This window comes from Danaus plexippus, chromosome 4 (genome assembly GCF_018135715.1).
Source record: "Danaus plexippus chromosome 4, MEX_DaPlex, whole genome shotgun sequence".
NCBI lineage: Eukaryota > Metazoa > Arthropoda > Insecta > Lepidoptera > Nymphalidae > Danaus > Danaus plexippus.
The window spans coordinates 619,292-643,071 of record NC_083538.1 but is presented as its reverse complement, the minus strand read 5'-3'; the positions used below and the strand labels follow the sequence as shown (position 1 = coordinate 643,071).

General features: G+C 29.2%; 1 protein-coding gene across 1 annotated transcript in view; it reads right to left on the bottom strand.

Moving 5' to 3' along the window:
- Nucleotides 1-15,951, bottom strand: part of LOC116768583 (uncharacterized) — a 40,739-nt gene extending 24,788 nt beyond the window's left edge. Inside the window, exon 1 of the mRNA XM_032659327.2 lies at nucleotides 15,829-15,951. The gene's annotated coding sequence lies outside the window, so the exon portion shown is untranslated. The remainder of the gene's footprint in view (nucleotides 1-15,828) is intronic.
- Between the last annotated feature and the right edge of the window lie 7,829 nt (nucleotides 15,952-23,780).

Genomic DNA, 23,780 nt, shown 5'->3' with positions numbered 1-23,780 from the left:
TGGGGAGTCAGCAACGTAACTCGTAATATGATATTTTAACCTTACAACGATGTTGCCCCGACGATGTCCATTAATTTTTTTCTAGGTTCTAGAATGTGCGTAACAAAATACGCAATATTTTTTGTCAGCACATACAATTATTTATAAAAGACGAAATACACTTTATTAAAAAATCCGAAATCTTTTAAATTGAAGTATGATTAGCAATTGAAGACCTAACTAAAAGAGGAAAAACAGGTTTATATTTCTCTTAAATCTAAAATAGAACCAAAAACCTTATCAACTGATTTATATGAAATAATCAGACACTATATCATAATTAATGTTAAATTATAATCAATAATCTATATACCTTTAAATTCTGTCATAAGTATTCTGAATAATTACTCATTTTTAAAAAATATTTAAAAGCTATATTAACATTAGTTGTAATTTTTGTTATCAACAAAATACCTAATTAGATCTATGCTATTGACATACAACTGTGTAACATTTGAGACCTCATCTGTGACATTACAGAAAAGGCTTCAAGATTTTCTTTGATTAGGTTCGGTGCTGTCGCTTATACAGTTGCACCGTCTTTGTATTCATCGATTCTATGAGTTCGCTCCCCAACAATGTTTTACCGATACTACTTGACTCCTTTTGTGAATACTCTTTTGAAACGAAAACTTGCCAGGAAAAGAAAGTGTATAACTAGCAAATGGCAATAATTTATTTAATATTATAGTGTATATTTTCGTTCAACAAAATGAATTTGAATTTTCTGTAAAAGCGTGGACATATAATTTAAAACATTAATGATTCAACGACATATTATAAACTTTAAAAATATAATCCTATTATTTTTTTTATAATAAAAACTAGTTTCAAAGATTTATATTCATTTACATATTAACATGATTAATTTTAGTAACATTATTTATTATATACATTATAAACTTAGCTTTGACTTACAATTATTTCAATTACTGCCGATATTAAGATGAAAATTAGCAATATTTAAAAATAAGAATACATTTACATAATCTGAATCATAACGAAACACGATGAACTTGGAAGCCATAATATTGTGTTGTTTGTTATCCTTAGATAAGCCGTCGCTTCCTTTAATGAAGCTTCGTTCAATTTGTATTTGCAGAAACGAGGTTTCAGCACCAAGATTAAAATACGATGCGTCAATATAACAAATTATACTCACTTCAATATTTTAAACACTGTTTTAAGTAAAACTTACAATCGACATGTTTTTAACATGCTTTTCTTTAGCTTCACGTGTATGTATGTACGTTTGTAACCGACTTCTTCCAACTCGATTTTGACCGATTTTAAACGGACTGATCTCGCTCAAATTTTGTAGGCTTATCAAGGACCGGTTGCAAATTAATACTTCGTAGAAATTATAACAATTTCATCATTAGCATTGCCGGGATCATCATATCATATCATAATCCTTTACATGAGAGTGAAAGAGATAGAGCAAGCTCGCTCAAGCGCTATTGTATTTGTTGGTAAGCTCATAGCTGCATTATCAAGAGACAAAAATCAAAAACTTTTGATAAGGAGAATTTTATATTTAATTTTTTAGTGACTGAGCTGATACTAACTTAATCGCGATAATTACAAAAAATTTGCTGTGTCACAAATATGACTTCTGGCAGGATCAACCAGGGGGATGTGTTCTGGAATCGAACTTCGTGAATATATATAAATTAATATATGTGAAAAAAGTAATAGTCCAAAAATAGTATGAAAGATACGGTACATAGCGCCAATGCTTTTCTCATAACAATACTAATTTTTTCCTCCCACTGTTATTGTTAATGTTAAACATTATTTATTACTTTTTAGTTGGGTTATTTAGAATAGCATGTTTTTTAGTTTTTTTAAACTATATTTTATTAGGTTTCATATATATAATTATTTCAAAGAGATTTCATTAACGGACGGACGGACGCTGCTAGCTTCTAATATATATATAAAGCATATGACATAGTGAGTGCGATAGATCATGTCAAAAACCTATAAAATAGCAGACTTCATATGTGTCACTTTATAAGGATTTTACTATGAAGGTGGTCGTAAAACTGCCAAATTCGTGTATCAGGTGACCGTCATAAAGTCTTCTGATTCTCTGTTCGTCTCGCTTTGAGACTATCAATCATCCCTGCCTTTATTATTTACAGTGGATTGCATTTAGACATTTTCTTTCTTATTTATTTTTGGGATAAAATATTTCGTTTTAACATTAAAAGCCTTTCAGGAATTGTGAAATAGAATTAAATACTTATTTTGTAAAATTTTGATTAAAAATGTTAATTTACATTAAACCTTCCGTCAATGTTTATATTTATGAGAGATTTTTGTTAATTGTTAAATAAACCTGTTAAAGAGACGACAATATCTTAAGTTTTCGCAAAAAAATTCTCATTTTAAGTTAAATTTACTACCATTACACCATGTCACAATATTTATAATGGAAAAAACCTTGATAACTATATATATGTATAAACGAGCTTAATAAAGAGGGATATAAATAACAAATTTTTTTAGTAATTTATGCATTATAGACCAACTTGGATAGTCAAACCACCTGAGTATTGTAAAAATTGTCATGTCGGTCATCAAGACGAGATTACATTTTCGAATTTAAAGTATCAGAACATAGTAGCGAAATTTAAAATACACAAGTGTAAAATAATTGACCTTTTCAAGAGAAGGAACACAATGATGCCTAAAATTTGGTGAAGCAGAGTGATACTTTTTTCACTTTCAAAAAATTTCAAACAACAACTAGTCAGTTTTAGTATAAGCTACGAATTCGCGAATCATTCGTTTTATTTGAGAGCACCCTTTTAATTAAAAGTTTTAAAAGTCACTGTTGAAAGTTCTTCATTGAAGATCAGGTACCAGTTTCGGCCTAGTTTTTTTACAAAATAAATCGTAAAAAACTTTTTTAAAAGAAATATTACTTTTCCTGCTCTTGCTCCTACTTCTTACGATTTGTGCAATTTGGTTTTTATCACTAAAACAAATTTGAGCCAATATTTAAATTGTAATAAGAAAATATAGAATGATTAAATTATCGACACGAATAGGATTCGAATCTGCAATCTCCGCAATATCTCGTTCCAGTTGTTTGAACATTTACGGTATCATGTCCTGACTGCCCCTGATCATGGTTTCTGTAAAGAACCGAGACGTCGGGTGAAGTGTAAAATATTATGACATTTCGCATATGTAGTTCATTCGATAATCATAATTTCACCGTTTATATCGTAGTCAAAGTTTAAAATAGTTCTTTTTCTAGTTGAATTTTGTGACATGTTAAATGAAATAAATTCTTAATTATTGTTGTCACACCGTATCGACAGCCTGTCTATGTCCATTGCATATTCATGGAATCATTAATTTTGTTAATATTCCTATTCCTCTTGAGTACTTCAACCAATAATAAAAATTGAATGTGCTTGAAAGGTCGTTAAATATCATCTATAAAATTAAAAAAAATATAAGATAAAGTATAGATCCTTGCAGTACACCTGAGGTTGCAAAAATGTGTGAGATTGATAGCCGCCTTCAACAACGTTTAATTCATGAGTTTTTGACAAAGCTTTTAACAACTTTATAATGCTACGATTATTACCGTATTGCAAATTTTTTTCGACAATATTTTTTGGACAACTACGTCAAACGCCTTCGCTAAATCTGTAGAAAAACGGTGTGGTAATAGTTAAAAGTATATATTTTATAATTCTCGATATATTATTATCAACAAAAGTAGCAAAGTGTAACAAAGTGGACCTTTATAAATAAAAACTGTTGATTTTCTATCATAACTAATGAGATGTTTTAAAGAATAGGCAGTACAGATATTGTCTCTTTTTTATAAATTTTTCTATAAACATTCTGAAAAAGAGGACTGCTGTGGCTTTATTCCATAAGTTTGAAAGTATCACTCCGTTACTAATTAAAACGAAAAGGCTTTGTTAACGAGACAGCACGGTTTATTTATATATATAGATATTTTAGCTTTTTAGCTTAAATCCGTATTGGATATTGATTTGGATATGCTTTGTTAGGAGAACGTTGCGGAGTTGCTTAAAATTTACGTATTCGAGAAATGTATTGGGAACTGATTACAAATACATATTAGTAACTTAAGTGAAAAATATTCATAGACCGTCATAAGCGCAAAGTAGTTACATTTATCACCCCGTAAATGATTGAAGATTAAAAATATTTTGTATTTGTTTCAATATTGCTCTCCCTCTAATAAAAGTATTTTTAATATCATTCATTCATTGATCTTATTTGGGCATTGATCTTAACTATTTTTTAAATATATTTTAGATTATAAGAAGCTGTTTTCCATATAATATATGTATTCGTTGATGTAATATATGTTGATATTGTCATCCATATTGACCCAGTTAGTGTCTCCAGTGTCCAGAAATAGTGTCTCCATACTTCATTTTGCCAGGAGCTTATTGAACATGGAAGTCCGCATTTCTAAAATTATTACCAACAATGATTGTAGTTAGATTTTCAGATTAATCTGTAGAGGTGGGCGAAACTCGTCAACAGAAAACTTTTTTGTACTTCAATATAATAACTCGTTCTAAAAATGAGGTTTTTTCTTGTAGTACTCATGATAATTATAGTACGATAGAGATGTTAATCCTCTAAAATATTGAAAATGTATTGTAATGTATGTATTGTAATTGTAATGTATGTATTGAAATTGGTTGACCACAATTACAGGATATAAAAATTAAAAATTCGTGATTTAGATGATTCAACTTCCACTTCATAGTCATATTATTGAAATCCCCCACTTTTAAAGTTTGTGTCCTCCGTGACGGATTCAAGAATTCCAAATTCAAGCAGAGTTATTGAACTCTGTATAATGATAATCCCGATTTCTTGACATCTCTTTTTGCCTGAATTAACCTAGTAACAACAAAAATTTTGAGATCTCTACCGCCAATTCTCCGTCATTCAAGTTTTGAGAATGTCTTGTATCGTTATTCTTGCGCAATAATACATTATATTAGTAGTAAAATATTTTTTTATCCGATGTCACTGTTCAGCCATGTTCTTTTACACAATCTCATCAAAATACGAGATGACAAAAGTTAAGGACTACTTTTAGTTTAGATTCGCAGCCTGATAAAACATTTTCAAACTATCTATTTAACATTTATATAATAGGAATTAAAATTGTAACTAATTTCGTCACAAAAATTGTTTTCGATAAGCAAATGTAATCGTTACGCTTCCATACAAAAACTATTGTTATTTTTTTGAAAACTTCATAATGCGGAGTATCATCTTCTAGGGAAAATAAACACCAGCTATTTTTTTGTCGTCACGTTAGCTTTGTTAATGTTTATTACTTCTGCCAAAAATTGGCCTCTTAATAAAGGAAAGTGAAATTTAAAAATAATTAACTTCTACTGAGAAGAGTTTTTATTTAATTATTGCAATACTCGAATAAAGTCCCTTCAGGTGTTTTCATTTTAGTCCCTTTCTAATTTGTTCCACACTTTTTACCAGGTCAGTCTTCCTTTTGCTCCAAAAAATAATTCGATTATATATTGCCGGCTTTTGCCTACTTATCTATTGTTTCGATTGTATTTATGTTATTTTATAAGACTTTTCTAAGTTGACTTTTTTAAATAATTTATTTTCTTTTTCATCTCTTTCCCATCTTACTTTATTACTTCAAAAAGACCTGACAATCATCCTATTGACGATAAGTTGCTTTGTAAATCATTAGATTTTTCACATTTTTTTACATTTCAAAGTAAGTGTGACTAATATGCTTTTTAGCACTTTTTTTTTTTATATCGAACAACAAATAATTATTGAATCAAGAATCTTCAATATGCACAACATTAAATAGAACATTTAAGGCTTCTTCTGCTTTTAATTTCCTTTAAAAATAACTAATATTAAATACAAAAATTTCCAGAAGCAGGATATTAAAATTCTGTTTATAGCAATTCGTGCTGGTTGTGTATTGTGGTACGTACTAGGAAAAGCATCTAAAAAACATTTCGTAAAAACCGGCTCGATAAATAAATTCCCAACTCAATTTGTACGTTTCACTTCTCTCAATTCAAATAGCAGATCGTCAGTACACGTACTATTAAAAAAAAATCTTGATTTGAAATTCATCTGCAAGAATAAAAATGGCGTTTAAATGTTTCTATCAGAAATGTTATTTATAGAAAATTAAATTTGGTCTTAATGGTAAGATCGAGTATTAAATAAATATTATTGCTGTCAAATAGTTTCCTAAAGAACTTCACGATCTTTAACGATCCCCTGGTCGGTTGATAATAACAAATAATAATAATAATAAAAAACAGCCAACACAAGTAAATGTAGTACGCAAAGACATGAATATTTCATAGGCTTGGGTAAGAAGTTTGACAATGGTCCCTTATCTCTCTCACCTGGGAATATGATGATCGAATCTAGTCGTAGTTTAGTCTAAATCTGGCCTTAATTTAACCGATAGTAGACATTTATTCTGCAGAGAATGGATAAAGCTTGTGAGAATTCCAAACGAAACCAATGTAAGTGACATGTGTCCGTTATTTCAAGTGACCATTTTGTTGAGTGAAAATTATGTATGAAATAACAAAATATCGTATAATTACCTAATTTTTCAATGAAAAGTGATCTTCAAAGTTTTAATAATATAAGATCACTAGATTAGAGATTTTCATCAGAATTTACTTATCATGTCGTTATTTATACTAGCATTAATTTATTTGTTCTTCTTACTATTTAAACTTTGGATTACAAGTAAACATAAATTTATTTTTATAACTGAAAAGGAGTAATAAATACACATGATCTAAGAAAACTATAGAAAACTTGTATTCTAAAGTTTTTGAATATTTTTTTTTTATGAGGATGCGTTACCACCTTTATTTGAGGAAGAGGGTGAGGAAAGGAAAAAGGAAACGTTGGGAAAAGGGAAAGGGCAACCGGCTGTCCCACTCATCGAACGAAACGCAGACGTATAGGGCTACTTCACGCCGATCTTCTGTGAGAGGCTGGTACTTCCTTAGACAAGCCAGCCCATGTTCGAGCTGCAGTAATTTGACCACAGCTAGGCTCTACCACCTTTAAAAATGTTTTTTTTTTCTTGCATTGTTGGCATTCAATTATATTTTAGTTTTGTCAAAATCGTTAATCTACAGGATAAACTTACGCTAACAATAATTTAATTGCAATTTTGGCAAACAGTTGTGGACACGTAATGCCACAATATTGATTGAATAAATTTGTTAGTTTACCGAAAACCAAACCTACTACAAACTTAAACTGAATTTGAAATCCGCTTAGAATCAATAATTCTACTTTGTATCCCTATTTCTGCTTGTGTATTCAGAAACTTTGAGTGTACAGAAGTGCCTATAACTTATGTGATTTGGACCTTATGTCTATACAGTTACAGGTGAAATAAATTGTACTGGGCTTAATCTATCGAAAAGCTATCCCTTTCGTAATGTTGGCATAGGACTGAAGTTATTTCAGACCCTTTGTAAGCATTTGTTAGCTTTATAAAAAATGTTTGGCCGGTCTCTTCGACCCCGATAAAAGATAGTTCTAGAAAGTCTTTTGTTACTTTTTCTACAATACGTCTTTGTGATAATGTTTTTCATGGGCATCAGACGCTTAAATATTTTTTGACTCAACATTATTAATAATGTGAAATATCTTATCTACGTACGAATATATTATCTTTGGTACTTATTTAATAATTTTGCTGAATAAAATATTTTAGTATAGAATCACTTAAAAATATGTACGTAAAGGGAATATATAAAAAGTTGTCAGTGCAGACATCAGGCCCTGAGCGTCTGTATGTATTATGAATGTAGCAGCACGCACATTCAAATATGAATATGAAAGTAGCCTGAGAAATGAAAAATGTAAGCAAGGGACATATTGAAATTTATCCTAATACTGTCTACCATTGTTGTGTAAGTATTAGTACTTTAGAGTCTTAAATAACTTTAAACACTCGTATACCAGGTGATTGATACTGGCAGTAGCCAGTTAACAAAACTAAAAGTTAGTTAAATAGCAAGTTAATTTTGTTAAAACTGATCTTTTTTTATAATTAGATCCTCTCTTAAAAGTAAAGTAACGTGACGGTAAGCTATATAGTACTAAGTAAGAAAAACTGCTATTTTCATCAGTTAGTTTTTAAGTTCTAAGTGTTTTATAATTCAACGAGTCGAGTTGAGAGCTGTATAACTTTTAAGTTAAAAGCTATACAGCTTACAGTAATTAACTTAGTGCATTTTAAATAATATTAGTCAAAATATTAAGAAGCAAAAGTGTGGTATGGAAGTAAATGAATATTGTTATTGAAAAAATTTGTTTTACACAGAAAAAAAATAGTAATTCAAAGCGAGCCATAAAAATGAAGCATTTATGTACAACAATCATAAGCTTACAAGCAATAAGTTTTTATTTCCTCAATTACAACAGCTGGCGTTTTTAACAAGTAAAAATACATGTTCGTAAAATTAGCTCAATTTATTTCTTTAATGTACTTTTGGACTTAAGCATAAAAAAGTATTTCTACGTTTTCATCAAATATGTGAATATTATTAACGAAATTAGTAATTAAAGCAAACTACTCGATACTAAGTGTTTACAAAACACCGAGAGCAAATCGGTTACGCGTTTAGGTCTAATTAGCTACTGTACTTGCTATTATTGTTGTGTAACAGTAGTTGGAGCTTCTCTAAAACTGGGAAACTAATTTATGTGCACATATTAATGAAATCATTAGCTTTTGGAAGGTAACAAAAAGTACAAATGGAAAATAAGTAGACAATTTCGTATGTCTTTCATATATTTCGTGATAAGAATTAAAAAGCATATTTAATAAAAAAAAAAACTACAAAATAAAATAATGAAAGGATAGATAAAGAATATTTTACATTGAACATATAGGACGAAACTCTAACAATTTATACGTCTTCTGTGAAACACATCAATTCATTAGAGCAATAACAATTTACATCTATATGGAAGCAAACCTATTTTCATAGTTCTAAGCACTTTGGCTACTTTCCAATAGTGTACCGCAGAACCGGAGTAACCTAACCGTGCATTAACCTCCACGTGTTATCGGTTTAAGGATTTTGCATAACCACTATTGATTTATATGAAAACTTTATTATTTAAGGCTACGTTATGAAACGCGAAATGTATTAACACCACAACAAAAATATTACTTGGTACATTAGTTGGAAAAAAAGTCAAATCTATTAGATATTTCTCAAACTGTTTAAGCCCAACATAATGACGAGAGCTACATGAATAAATAAATATACAAAGAAATACCTGTGACCAATGTTATACAATAAATCAATAATAGGAGTTTACAATGTAATCCGAGACATTCGCTTTAGTTTTCAAAATTAATTATGATTTATGCATAAAACTACGATATGAAACTCTTCCTGTATAAAAAGCTACAACGCTTTAAAATTATAGCTCAAAGCAAAATCCTTCCCTTAGTTTTAAAAAATATTTTTATATTCCGATTCCATGACGACAAATTAAAAAATTTTGGACACGGCTGGGAAAAAAAGGTATAGAATATTATAATTATTTACTATAGTATATATTGAATGATCTATAAAAAGATGAAAATTACAGGAGCCATTATTAAATCTTGCGTTTCATTTTAATATAAACATATGCATGCAAACCATCTCTTACATTCCTGATCAAATGGGAAGGTCCGTCAATACGAAAGTATAGAATTTTTTTCTGAGATCTTCCTCATCTTAAAGCCATTTACGTAAAAGTAAGACCGAAACAATTATTTATTATTCGCAATTTAGTAAAAATTATAATTATTCAAGATATTATTGCACAATCTTATTATTTTTTTGAAAATGAAAGTTTATTCTATGATGAAACAATGAGTCACTATTGATCTGTATTGTGTTTTTTTTTGAAAAAATATATTTCTGAAATATACAAAAAGATATTAATACCTGATTAGAACAAACTTACTTACGTTACCTATTTATTTTCTAATTTGGAACTGAAATATTTCCAAGGCTCATAACCAAATATATTGTTATATGGTTGGAAACTTAAACCTAAACTTTAGTTTCGGCAAGTTGTTTATGTTGTATAGAGTTTGTACTAGCATGTTCTATGACAGCTTTACATACCAGTATCCTTTGATAAGAATGTCATTAAAAACGTCTCATTTTCGAACGGGAATAGAAAAGAAATTATCGAACAATTCGCAATAAACACAATTTCACGACGCAATTTAGGGAAGGAAACGGTAAAATTTATTACTTGAAAACGATTGAGACTCTTACATAAAAACCCGTCTTTGAAGCATTTCAGCGAACGATATTCGTAAGCCTTAAGAAAAGGGTGGGAATTTTTTGCGTCACCGAATCCCTACTCCTTTTTTACTGTTTTACGAGTGCTCATTTCACTTGCTAATCCTTATAACGAAATCCTGTTTAGTTTCCTTTCGCTTCGCAAACTTTTACGTTCCTCTTGTTCTCATACAATTTATATAGTAATAAAAGGAAATTATGAGAATGGAGATAACAAAGAGCTTTCGTTGATTCGACTGATGTAATTTAAAAAAAGCCTTTTTGCATTAAAAGTCTCTAGTAACGTGTACGTTCAATATGTGAAAATATCCTTAAAAGTAATTATTATAGTTTTAGTTCAGAACGGTGGTAGTTGATGGAAGTATTAAAATATGCAAAATTAAATGCATATTATACAATAATAAGAGACGTTACATAAAAATAACAAAGCCTTTTGCCCTTGCTATTAAAATTTATAATTAACAAAGCAAAAGGCTAAAGTTAATAATAATATTAATCAGTCTTTTTTAAAGGAACAAAATATATTGGCTTAATATATTATAAGAATTTTTTTAATCTGACATAATTAAATTCGGTTGAAAAGCGAAAAACTAGTTTCTATAGTTATTCAAATTAATTGTTTATGGACGAAGTGGGATCATTAAAATTATAATTATTCCGTGAAAGAGTTCATAATATAAAACTATATTCTTATAAAGAGACGAAACCACTCAGCATTCCATGGATCCACGGTGCGGGTGCCCGGTCCATCGGGATTTTTATTAATGAATTAATTATATCTTTCCTATGTAAATGTAAATAGGTATTTTTTATTTTTTTCTATTTAGAAATTATACATCAACCTCATATCAAATTTGCTAACTAATGAAATAACTACTTTTAAGTTAATTAAACTTAGGTTTTAAGGATAATGCTTGAGGCAATGTTCGAGCTTTAATTTGATATCCCTAGAGAGTCATTGGATTTTATAACCGTTCAGACGGCTTCACAATAGCCAATCTAGGAGCGTTTAAGACAGTATAAAGTATTTTAATTATATAGGGTCTTACTGGCACTTCTCATGTGTACTTATATGTATGAGTAAGAAAAAATAAATATAATATAGATTAAAAGGAAAAGAAAACTGAAATTAAAGTAGGTGATGTAAATATCAAATTTATAAATTAGTTGTGAATAGTATTAAGTAATTCGGCTTTCGGATATCGTATGTCTTGAATTATTTGATAGAATTCAGAGATTTGTTTTGATAAAGCAGTTTTAGGGATTTTTGAATATCTCACTTAACGATAATTGGTGACAAGCAATGTAGAGTCTTTCGGAGAGTAATTATTTTGCCTGCAAGACGACTTCGCTTTAAGACATTTGTTTTTATTTTACAAAGCACAGGCTTATCCCAACATGGAGTATTGTTCTCAACTCTTATATAGCGCGCGTAACTCCAATTTCTTCAATTTGACCCTTCACCGCGTCAGGCAGTTCGTATTATTGACGATCCAGTAATCACAGTCGTTAGAGCAGCCCAAAAATCTGCTCTTTCTGAAGAATTTTCTGACGTAGTGTAGACGTTATTATTTCAGTGCCGTCAGTTTCTCCGTTGTTTAGAATACGAACCAATTCACCTGGGTAGTTCTCATCGCATGATAGTATTTGCCGCAAGAATTTTCCTTCCAGTCACGTGCCGAATATTGAAGGAGCAAATTTTAATGATTTTCAAGAAACCTACAAAATCAGTGTTTACAAAGTTAAATATCACATGCCATTTCAATAATACCGAATATCCGGAACACATCAATGGTTTATCTGCTTGTTTAACCTCAAAAACATACAAAATAAACACCTTATTAGAAAATAAAAAAGTAAAAAACAAAACAGCTCCAGAAGAACTAGAACACAATATTCTGCTCGGTCGATGAAGTCTCCATGCTATATTTTCTAATCGAAGTATTTCTTTCTACTAGCACAACTTTACTAATTTCTATTAAATAATATGTCATTCAATTGTCTAATAAAATATATCATTCAAATACTTTAATAAATTTATTACGAATCAAGTAATAATTTATAAAAGATGTTAAAGAGGAAGCTTTAATAATTTTCAGGTTTAGAATGAATTTAGAAGGGCGAATATAAACGCTTCAGTGAATATCAGTATGAAAGGTTGTTGGGCTTTTAAGAGCTGTTTTCTGTTCACTGCATTAGGAATCCTACTTTTATTATGACTATCAGAATAAATTTTTATTGTTTACTTCTACAGAGAAGTAATCATTTTAGATTAAAACAATAACTCAGTCAGCAAAATCGATGAAATTTCGGAAAATTTAAGTTTTTTCAAACAAATCATAAAACTATGTTAAGACAGACTAAGTTTCTAAATTAAAGATAAAAGGATAAGAAAATTACTACTCTGGAATCAAACCAATTACCGCTTCCCGATTGAAGTCAGATCTTTTTACTATCGGTCGGGCTCATTAAGTCTAGAGCTATCAACGACCCACTTAAAATCTTGAAAATCGAAGTTATTATTAATAGATCGTTACTCAGATCGCAAGGCAGCCAAATTTGAAACCTAGCCAAGAAAGAGTCGAACATTTATATGTATATACAACATAACATTCGTCAACAGCTGTTAGTTTTTTTGGTAAATATTTTTATAAGAAAATAAAATAAACTTTGAGTCATTCCAGATATATCTAGTAGTAATAGTAAAGAAAAAGACATGATTATATTTTAGATATAAAATATATATATAAAGTATGTGGAGTTTAAGATCGTATTGGAAATTTTTGCTTATTATAAAGTAAACAGTGCTGAAGATGGCCGATTTTTATTTTTCACATATTAAATATTTATTTTAATATCAGTTTTTGACAGTAAAACTAAGGGAGTTAATAGGTTTTTGGCCACATAAAAATTCAACCGAGATACTTTTAACAATAATTTACGATCGTTACGTTTCTTATAGTATCCACATTCAATCTCACTTATTTCTTATTTATAGTTGATTGCTAATTTCCATAAATTAGCAATTAACTATAAATGGAAATAGAACTATGAGTTCTTTAGTAATAAAAAAATCTTTCAATGTTTTAACTTAAGACTTGTACCACAAAGACTTTTATTTGCGATATTCTCGAAACTCAAAGCTTACTTGACTTAAAAGTTATGTTTTACAAATGTATTAATGACTTGTTTGAATGTTTGTTTTTTGTTATTTTCTTTTATATTATCAATAGATTTTTTCATATCTGTGGTATACTTTTTTGAAATGTATGATAACTTTTCCCAAATAACATGTCTTTCCATTTTAAGATGATAGAATACCATTTTAATAAGGCTCTCATCTTGCAATAGATTGATGGTATGTTGTGGTACGTATGGCTGGGAGACTTGGACGTATTAGGTGGAACTGCCCAGGGCATCGTAGTTCCAAACGATCTACCAACAGATACAAGATCATTGATTTTAGATTTCCTTCTAGTGTTCCACAATAATTTTCCTTTTCTAAACAGTCCAAAATTTATAATTAGTAAAAAAGCTGTGATTTTGGATATGCATTAGCACCCCCTTAACAGGTTTGTCAAAAAATTATTAAATGATTCAACTAATATAATTTTATTTGGAATCTTATCTAAGTAACCTTTCGTACTGTACCGTACTTTAGGTAAAAGTATTAATTCAAATTATCTTACTATTGTATTATAATAGATTTAATTAACCTAATCTTTTTTAATTTAGCCTTAACTTAGCCTTTAATGAGTGTCATTATTTTGTAAGTCACTAGATACTTAATTACTCAATCATTTCAAATGTATCTTGGCAAAGTGTTTTCAGAAAAAAATAACTTTATAGTTATAATACTTTTCAATTTGAAAAAGTATATTAAGGTTTGTAATGAAAAATAAGCGAGTGATCATAAAACTCACGCTGGCTGTTAATATGTTTTTATATTAGTATTGAATCTTCACCACGTATTTACCAAATAAACTGCCGTAGATTAAAAGTATATTACGCTTTAAATTAAAAAGTATCGATAAATAAACAGGTTAGCGTGTTTTGTTTTCACTATTTCAATATTTCTGAGCAAATCATTTAAAAGCTGAAGTTTAATTTTTAAAAAGAAACGCATATTGCGAAAATCTATTTGTAATTAGAGTTCTATAAGATGGTATTTAAAAAAAACTATTTTACTTCATAGTCGAGCAGACTGTTTATCAGTTATCTCAGAAATTGAAGTAATTCGTTAGAGGTGGACATTAACAGTTCCTCAACACATATTGATGTTGGGATTATAGCCAGAGCTCATTATGTTATTCATAATAAAGTTTTGTAATTTCAAAATATTTTGTAATTAATTTTATAAATAAAGTTAATCATTTCGAATAAATAATTTATATATAAAATTATTACGTCAAACATTATTAAAAAAATCAACAATATTATAATCAACATTTTTCTATTCAACATTGATCGCAATATATTTTCTTATGCTCGTGTTTTACCAAAAATGTCTCATTAAAAGACACGGGTTGTTTTAGTCACATAATTCATTTTGTAATAAAACATGGAAATATTTTATGTATGGATAAAACACTTTGATCTCTTACTAAGGGTTTGGGGTATTGTCGTGATTCCAAAGAGACCACCAATGTAAAAAATATAATAATAATATAAATACCAATCTTTAAAAAAGGATAATAATTTAATTTCCAAAATTATTATGTTTTTGTATAATTAAATTATAATCTATAAGCAAGAAGGTAAGGCTTTAATTCATTTTTTTCATCTAAAAAATAAGAAAGGAAAACATTTGAATGGTAATTACTGAAATGTTGTGTTTCTAATTAATTTTACGACCCAGCAGTCGTCATGGGTACCGTACATCAAAAAGTTAATACACGAACGTGCACTCTCATATGATTACGTTACGTATTCAGAGCGGATTACGTATTGAGATGAGAGCGGATCTAATAGATTAATGTTTTAATTATTTATTTATTACATCTGCGAATTGTGGATTGCCCTTAATTTATGAATACCCATCATAGATGCTGTACAAGTAAAAACGACGCTATTGGATATCTTTCGCTACATTACAAAATAATTTTATTTTTTCAAATTGTTCATAATAAGTTTCTAAGTTGAAGGGCTGGATAAGTGAATGATCTCAAGCAGATATGTCATTGATTGATGTAGAACTAACTAAGCGCGAGTAACGTTTATACAGCTTAATAATTATTCCAAGATAATTTTACGCCGTACTGATAATAGCATGTAACTGAAAAATATTTTTAGGAGTAATAAGGAATTCATTTTAAATAATAAACAAAACAAAAACAGAAGTTTTGTATCAATGCTAACAGAAAATCTTGTTATTTACAAAAACCTATACTTAATTTATGACCAAGTAGACACTTACGTGAAATCGGTGACTGAATTCCAAAAACAGTGTACAAACATCACAAACACTATAGCACTGTAACTGTTAACTGTAACCGTTGTTAGGGCATCATCCAAATAGTCGTGTAGTCCCGGGCGAGGGTAGTCGCAAACTGAGCGCGGGGGCAGCGGGACGGGGGCTGTCGGGCGCCGCGCAGGCGAAGGCGGAATTTTTCCCTCGGATTGCCCACTTATCTTTGCTGATGCAGACTGCAAAGCAAAAGCGCAATTAGACGACGCTGGGCGAGAATTTGATTGAAATAATGCAGCTTTATCGATGTTCCGGGAAATATTATGTTTTGGCTTCGACGATTCGCGATATATATATATGTTTTAAGGCATCTTGTAAAGTCATTAATTATTAAATTGTAGTTTACTTAGGAGTAAGAAATACATTACCACATATGAAACAAAATCATGCAAAGATAAATTATGAACATTAATATATATATGTATATACATATATGTATAATTTCATATAAATAGGCCGTCAAGTTTTTCTACAACAGACTTGAGTTTAGCTTTCCTGTTCAAGGACCTAATTACAAAACTTCTTAATGCATACCAATGACACCAGCACGTGGATGGTAATAAGAAAAGGTTTTTAAAAGTGTAGTTTAATGGAATTTAAATTACTCTAGATTGTTATTTGCTTTTCCTATCCCGTGAGGCATATTTTGGGTTCGAGACTTTTGGAAATCTGACATCACGTTCGTGTAAAATAATGAATATTATTAAATTTAGTTGAATTTCATGAAATTAATATTTTTATTTCTCTGACCCTTAACAACTGTATTAGCAAATTCGTTAATAATTGATAAAAAATCTGTAAAAAAAATAGAATAAGTGATAAATTAAGATATTTCGTTATGTAGACTTACATTCATTTCTGTCAATAGCGATTGCCCCTAACTGGGCGCCGTACAAAATGGGATTTTATTGACAGTCACTCACCAACACATACAAAGACTCATACATACAGTAACGACGTTAGCGTGTAGAGGTCATTATATTCGGAGCGCTGCGACGCTAAGGAGACCATATCTTCTTAGTTTCATGAGATAAAATATGATCTCTAGTCGAAACTACACCGAGAAAAGTCAATTATGTTTCTCTGAGAAAAGGATAAACACGTTTATAAATTTTATATATATGCTGTTTAAAATATTATATCTTATGTGAAAGATAACTTAATTCGACATTATATTCGTTTGAGCGAATCGTATATTACAATAGTGGTAGTGGAAGCTTTATTTACCTAAGATATTACAGACTAAAATGTTGCAAGTCATCTTTTTAAACGAACGAATTCCCTAAAACCCTTGAAACGTGACCCCTCTACATCAACCATGATTAAAACGTCCGAAGCTCAGATTAGGGTTGCTGTAGGAGGGAGCTGGCCTGCACGCTTACCGCATCGCTTGCACTGGCGACTAGTTTCGCGAGTTCGTCTAGACAATTCGCGTACTTAAATACAGTAATAGACATAATACTGTTTCATAAATACCTTTATCATAATTTGAAACTAATAAAAAAATATACATTTGATTATTTAACAACAGTAAGGAATGTTTTTATAATTGTCGCCAATCAACTTCCTGCCTAAAGCGTAGAAAATGAACATAATTTGTGAAATATTACTGAGAAGCATACATGTATGTATAAATCTCACGTATTCTTTGCTAGTATTATTAACATTATGCCGCACTATTTCACAGTAATATTGAACGATTCGTTTAAAAAATATCCAAATTTATCATTAAGAAGATAAGATAGAATTTTTATATTGAAGCAAAACTTATTTTATTCCAAGCATACAGAAAACGAAAGGTTTCACAAATACTCCAACTATGCATAAATATAATAAAAACTGTGTTCTCTTATATAAAAAATAGACACTTTTAAATGCGTTTCACGTGAAATTGTTATTTTATTAATTATATAAGTCACCAAGAAGTTTCGAATATTTACTTACTTTAGAAGCATTATTATATTTTGACAAGCTTTACTATTTGTTCAATAGTTTAAATGGAGTGACCTTAGATTGTCTAGACTTAATTAATACTGAATTTAGTTATGTTTTGATAATACAAAATATAAAATAATTTTTATTCCAATATTAATAATATGTATACTTACTGAAATAAAATACATACATTTTACATAAGAATACACGATAATATAAGAGTATTTTAAATTATTTTATTTCACCGTAAATTGCAGAACACTTCGTACTAGTTAACATAGTTGAAGTATAAATGAATCGAATATTTTCACTTATTTTACACCCTAGACAATCCAGCAAACTTGATTAATAAAAAAACACATTAAAACTGTCGGTAATAATAATGAGACTAAAAGGATGTAGCGAGATTAAAGATAATACAATTTCACAATGGATATTCTGTTTTCAGAACGTAGTTTAGGTTCGGAGCGCTAGACGAATAACCAATTCAAACATTAACTGGCCAATACAATCAACTTTTTCGTATTTTACTAAATATCCAGCGTCTAGACGTGTTAAAGAGGAGATTGTGTTTTGATGCAGTTTTGTTTTAAAACTTTCTTATATACTCTTATCCTTTTTAAATTCAAACGAAGTGAACGCTAAATTGAATTAGTTCATTAAAAGAAGCCATACTTCAAGCATAGGGTTTTGTTGCGAAATGATTGCCCTCATTGATTCGAAGACATGCGCGGCCATTGAACCCGATATCCAAGACTGGGGTGTTACCCTAAGCTTTCAAAACTTTGATGCATTATTATTTTTCATATGAATTATGACGTCTTTGCGTATAAATATATATCGAATATCATATACAAATCCTTAATTCCTAAAGAAATACTTCTTAAGAAAAGCGAATACTGATGTAGGCAAAATCAATTGTTATGTTAACATCATATATAATTCCATCAAAAAGATAAATAAGTATTGTAATCCACAAACGATTTGTATAATCTGCAACGTTAAACCCAATTTGATATGAAATGTACTTATAAACGAAAATATCTTCAAAGCGTCTCTTATTGTGACATAAAAGGCCCTTTAGCGACCTATTTGCTGAATAAATAAATTGAATTGGATTCCTGCGCTCTCCCGTCTGCACCAAGATCTAAATCTATACAAATTGATGCGATATTTCAACTCACAAGTATGTAATCTCGGTATATATCATGCATGCTAAAATATCGCGATGTATGCAGTTGTAAATGTTATTTATGACTTTTTTAACATAACCATATTTAAATATTTTTTTAAACCTAGTACATATCTGTTTTGTCTTTGTTGAAAACACAATGTTGGCATTTAAAAGCTTTATTATGTAATTTGTTAATTGCATTCATGTTTAAATGTTACTTCTTCAAGTTAATAGATGTGAAGAAATCGGGTCCTCCGAGTAAAAAAGCCTCTCGAAAGTTATGAACACTGTTTATGCCGAATGTGTCTGTTGAAACTGTGTTATGAGATAAAGGAAACGAACAATTTAGCCCTCTCACGGTGTAAGTGTTTTTAAATTTCATTAAATTTTAATTTGAATATCTTAGTTTAACACTTTATTATCATGTTACTGAAGCGTCTGTTTGAATTAATTACGATTTAACATTATTTTATAATACTGCAGTCGTTTTTTTCTATTCTTTTTTATGGTACCTACATCACACTTTCTTGTTTAGTTTCCTCTATCGAAAAGGTTGCTGATAGAGATCTCTTTTAAGAGATAAGTTATCCTATATGCATCACATTTCTTTTGTAATTATTTTTAATTTTGGTACATAAATGAATAAATAAATCAATCAATCAATTTTATTCATCAATAATACATAAGTCACTTCATGATATAAACATCCCTACAATACGACCAAAATAATTTATTTATAGACGATACATATTATACCTACCAACTAAATTGATATCTGGACCAGGAATCGCTCCGCTGTCATTTGATAGCGAAGTTACAGCTTTACTGACTGTTTCTGCCCTAAATTTAACACTGTTTCAGAAATTTTGTTAAAAATATAAAAAATATTATTTCAGTAATGTCATATTTATAGCTTAAACAGTCTAATAGTTTAAAATAATATAAAGTCAAATAATCATATATCGTTAAATTGTTTCTTGCTATTACCTGAAGTCCATAAAAATTTTCTGATATTATATAATACGTGTTCAAAATCCATACTTTAGAAAACCCCTCGACATACAATCTACGTTATATTAAAACAATTTTATATTTTGTTAGCTTTACTGATCCAAAAATGTAGCGAATAAATAAGACAAAATATTCTACGTTCAGCAAATAAGTATAAGTTAAATAATATATTTACAATCTAGATATCCTAGATAGTGAAGAAATATTTTTAAATACAGAATATGACAGGAGAAATACAAAAACGTAGTAAAAATATAGTGAAATAGAAAAGGCGAAATTTAATACAAAACAAGTAGTTGTTAAATAAAAATAATATAAATAAATATTAGCACAGAAGTCAGCAACAGCTTCACGAGAGAGAAAATTTCGATTTCTCTGCGGATAAAATAAAATTATGCAAAAAACAAATTATGCAAAAAATTCATTACAATAATAACAAAAATAGTAAAAATTCCTATAAACATTTATTCAAATAAGTTACTTGGTTTATATCGTAATGAAATAATTGAAATGAAACCATTTACATAAATGAACTTTTAATATTTTGATTGATTCGGATTGGTTTAATATCGTGCATCAACTTTTTGCTCTACGTAGAGTTTGATCCAACTTGAAAAACAGAAAGAATGAAATTAAATTTCTAAATACCCTCCACATGTCTATAATATCGAGACGAATCATTAATATCAATCATCAGACATATAATAATATCGTAATAAATATCAACTAACATAATAGCGAAACTTCAAAGAACCGATACAAGTTCTCAGAAATAACAAAAGAAACACGACGTTAACTTTTATAGTAACTTCCATTCTACGAGAGTTTTCTCATTACTTACAGACCGGCCTTAACATTAACTTATCACAATTAATTGGTCTCAACTTAAATGTACTTGAGCACGGAACGATTAACTTTATTTATGTCTGTATTTTTAAGCATTTCCAGCTTTTAAGTTCTTTAGCTAAAGTTTTCGCATGTCGTGAAGAATAAAAGTTACAGTGTTTAACTTATTTTATGTACTATGTTAGTTGTTTTAACAATTTTATATTTCTTGTTGAACCAGTCACATTATTATCTATCATATTAAATGATATAAAATTAATAAAAAGTAACAATATTAAAATGATATTGTCAATCAGCCTTCGGGAAGAAGAAGAAACTTCGATATTGACTAAAAATTGTAATGATACATCAGACTTATGTCGTATTAGAAAATTCATGCATCTATTTTACTTATAATAGTATTTAATTTTCTATTTCGTTGATTCTTTCAATAGATTTTTCGAGTTAAGACTGTAGTCTCTGGCTTATTAGTTATATATCAATATTTTTTGTATAACCTCTGTAGAAATAGTTTTTAAAACTACAATTCCTTGTACGTCGATAGAGATTTTCTACACCACTATCCTATCCTCTCATTTTCTAGAAGAAGTAAATCTAATGTGAACGCTTGGTGGTTATTCATCGGCGAGTTGTCCATAGGAAACGTTACTATTACTACTGCTGACCTCCTGTTGTTGTGTAGGAATATTTTATTTAGGATAGTCTCCAAGTCGAGGCGCTATAAGAATATCTGTCAAACAGAGAAAATTTCAATTTCTTCACGCCAATATCAAAGTGCAGTAGACACAGAACTTGACTTTCAGTTCAGTGCAGGATTATCGATAAACTGTAAAAGTCTTTCTCAGAGTGCTACAATGAATCGAAGAGTCGAGAAACGCATTGGTAGATGTCTATACGCGATGGTTGCCACTTAGCAGAAAGTGAACCATCAGATCTCATAATTAGGCATGGATTATATTGCAGAGATTAAATCGTGTTAAGTAATAATAAGTAATAACAATATAGAACCTTATACAGCACATGTCATAGGTTGTGGCAAAACTTTTATCAGAATCCTTTTGACTATTTCGGGCAACAGAGAAACTAACGTTTATAAACATTATCAGAGGTATGAACTTTAATTGGAATGCAATATCAATATTTTTAAATGTATAACATTACCATAAATATGAAACTAATACTCTTATATTTGCATGTTTAATACATATTATATGTATGCAACTTACAATGGTTTCAAAGCTAAAAAGCTTTTCGAGACAAAAATATAAATATTCCTTGTTGGAATATGGAGTCCATTCATTTTTATATATATTTCTAATTTAAATACTATACATTTTTGTAAATAGTGGTTTTGTTTCATTTTAATGTTTATCACGTACGTACGTATGTACGTGTGTCTATAGATATAGGAATAAAATAATCCAGATTCATAATGTATTTAATTAAAAAAATCATCAATCAGACCTCACAATTAAATTGTCTAAAACTCGTTAGTTATTTGTTTTTCACGATATAAACATTTTTATTCAAACACGCACGCGACACGGAGAAGCCCATTAAAGTCCTGTATAAACTTTTACCCATTAAGAACTCTATGAGAAAGTTTTTTGGCGTCCTTAAAATAACTACTGATATTTTTTGAATAAAAAATACTTTTGAGTCTGTAATTATATTGGGGTTGGAAAATCGTTGATTATTTATCAAAAAATATTTTTATTCGTGAGAGTTTACCGAGTATTCGTTAAGTATTCTGACATTATTTTGGCCAGTTATAATGTTTTATAGTTGTTCTATCCTAGACTGAATGAATTATCGAGAAAATTTTTTTTTTTTTTATAGCAAGATATTACACATTATGATTTTGATTTTATACTGTTACATTTATTTATCAAATACTGAGTAATGATATCTAAAATTTTCGCGGGTACACATTTAAATTTCACCAGGCTTTTCGTTTACTAATATTTCTTATTATTTTATTTCTAAATGTTCCCGACGTTTTGATAACTTTTCAGCAACCATTATCGCGGGCAGACGAGATGAAAGTGAAGATAGTTAGACAATTACACTTTTAAAACTTACGCTTACAAACTTAAAACTTGGAAATGTAGAAATAAAATAAAAGAAACGTGTAGTCATCCAAAAAACTTAGTTTTTATTTGAATACTGATTATGTCAGGAGAAATTCTGAAAAGCTGTTCTTGGTGTACTTTTCTTCGTTTAGTTTGTTACTTTTCAACAAACGTTTTTGGTTTAAAGTAATTGAAATACTAAAATCTTGATAATTCAATATACCTACAATCTACATATATTTATTAAAATGAAAGAGGAAAATGAACAGCTCATGTAAAGTTATGTATGTAATCCTGTAGCTTTTTAAAATTTATTATGTTAATTTAGAAATATTTTAATTAACTCATCTCAAACGCTGTCGTTTTGCATAATAATAATTTGAAATTAAAACAACGGAAAATTTATTTAAAATACGCCTTTAATATATGACGCCGGTTACCTCCCCAGCGGATAAGCTGGAAATTATTCAGATCATGTGTACGAAAAGTTTGATAAAGCCATCACCATAATAATATTATGCAAAGCACTTTAATCCTCTATGAACTCGAGTATTTTATGCCAAAAATGGTAACCTATCAGCTGGTTGATGCGATTTAAACAAACAGCTAGGGCATCATAGAAACTTTTATAACAGTGTATTAAAGTTCATCCAAGTAAAACAAAGCATAATGTACATCCTCTCTTTAGCTAGGTTGTTGTTTGCTATTGTCGAAATTGACCGAAGTACGTCATTATTATTCATGTTATTTTTTTTATAATAAAATAAAATATATAACTTAAATATATATATTTTTTTATTAAATAATTTCACATTGAAAGTACGTAATACATTTTATAAGTTAGTAAATGTTACTGACGCTTT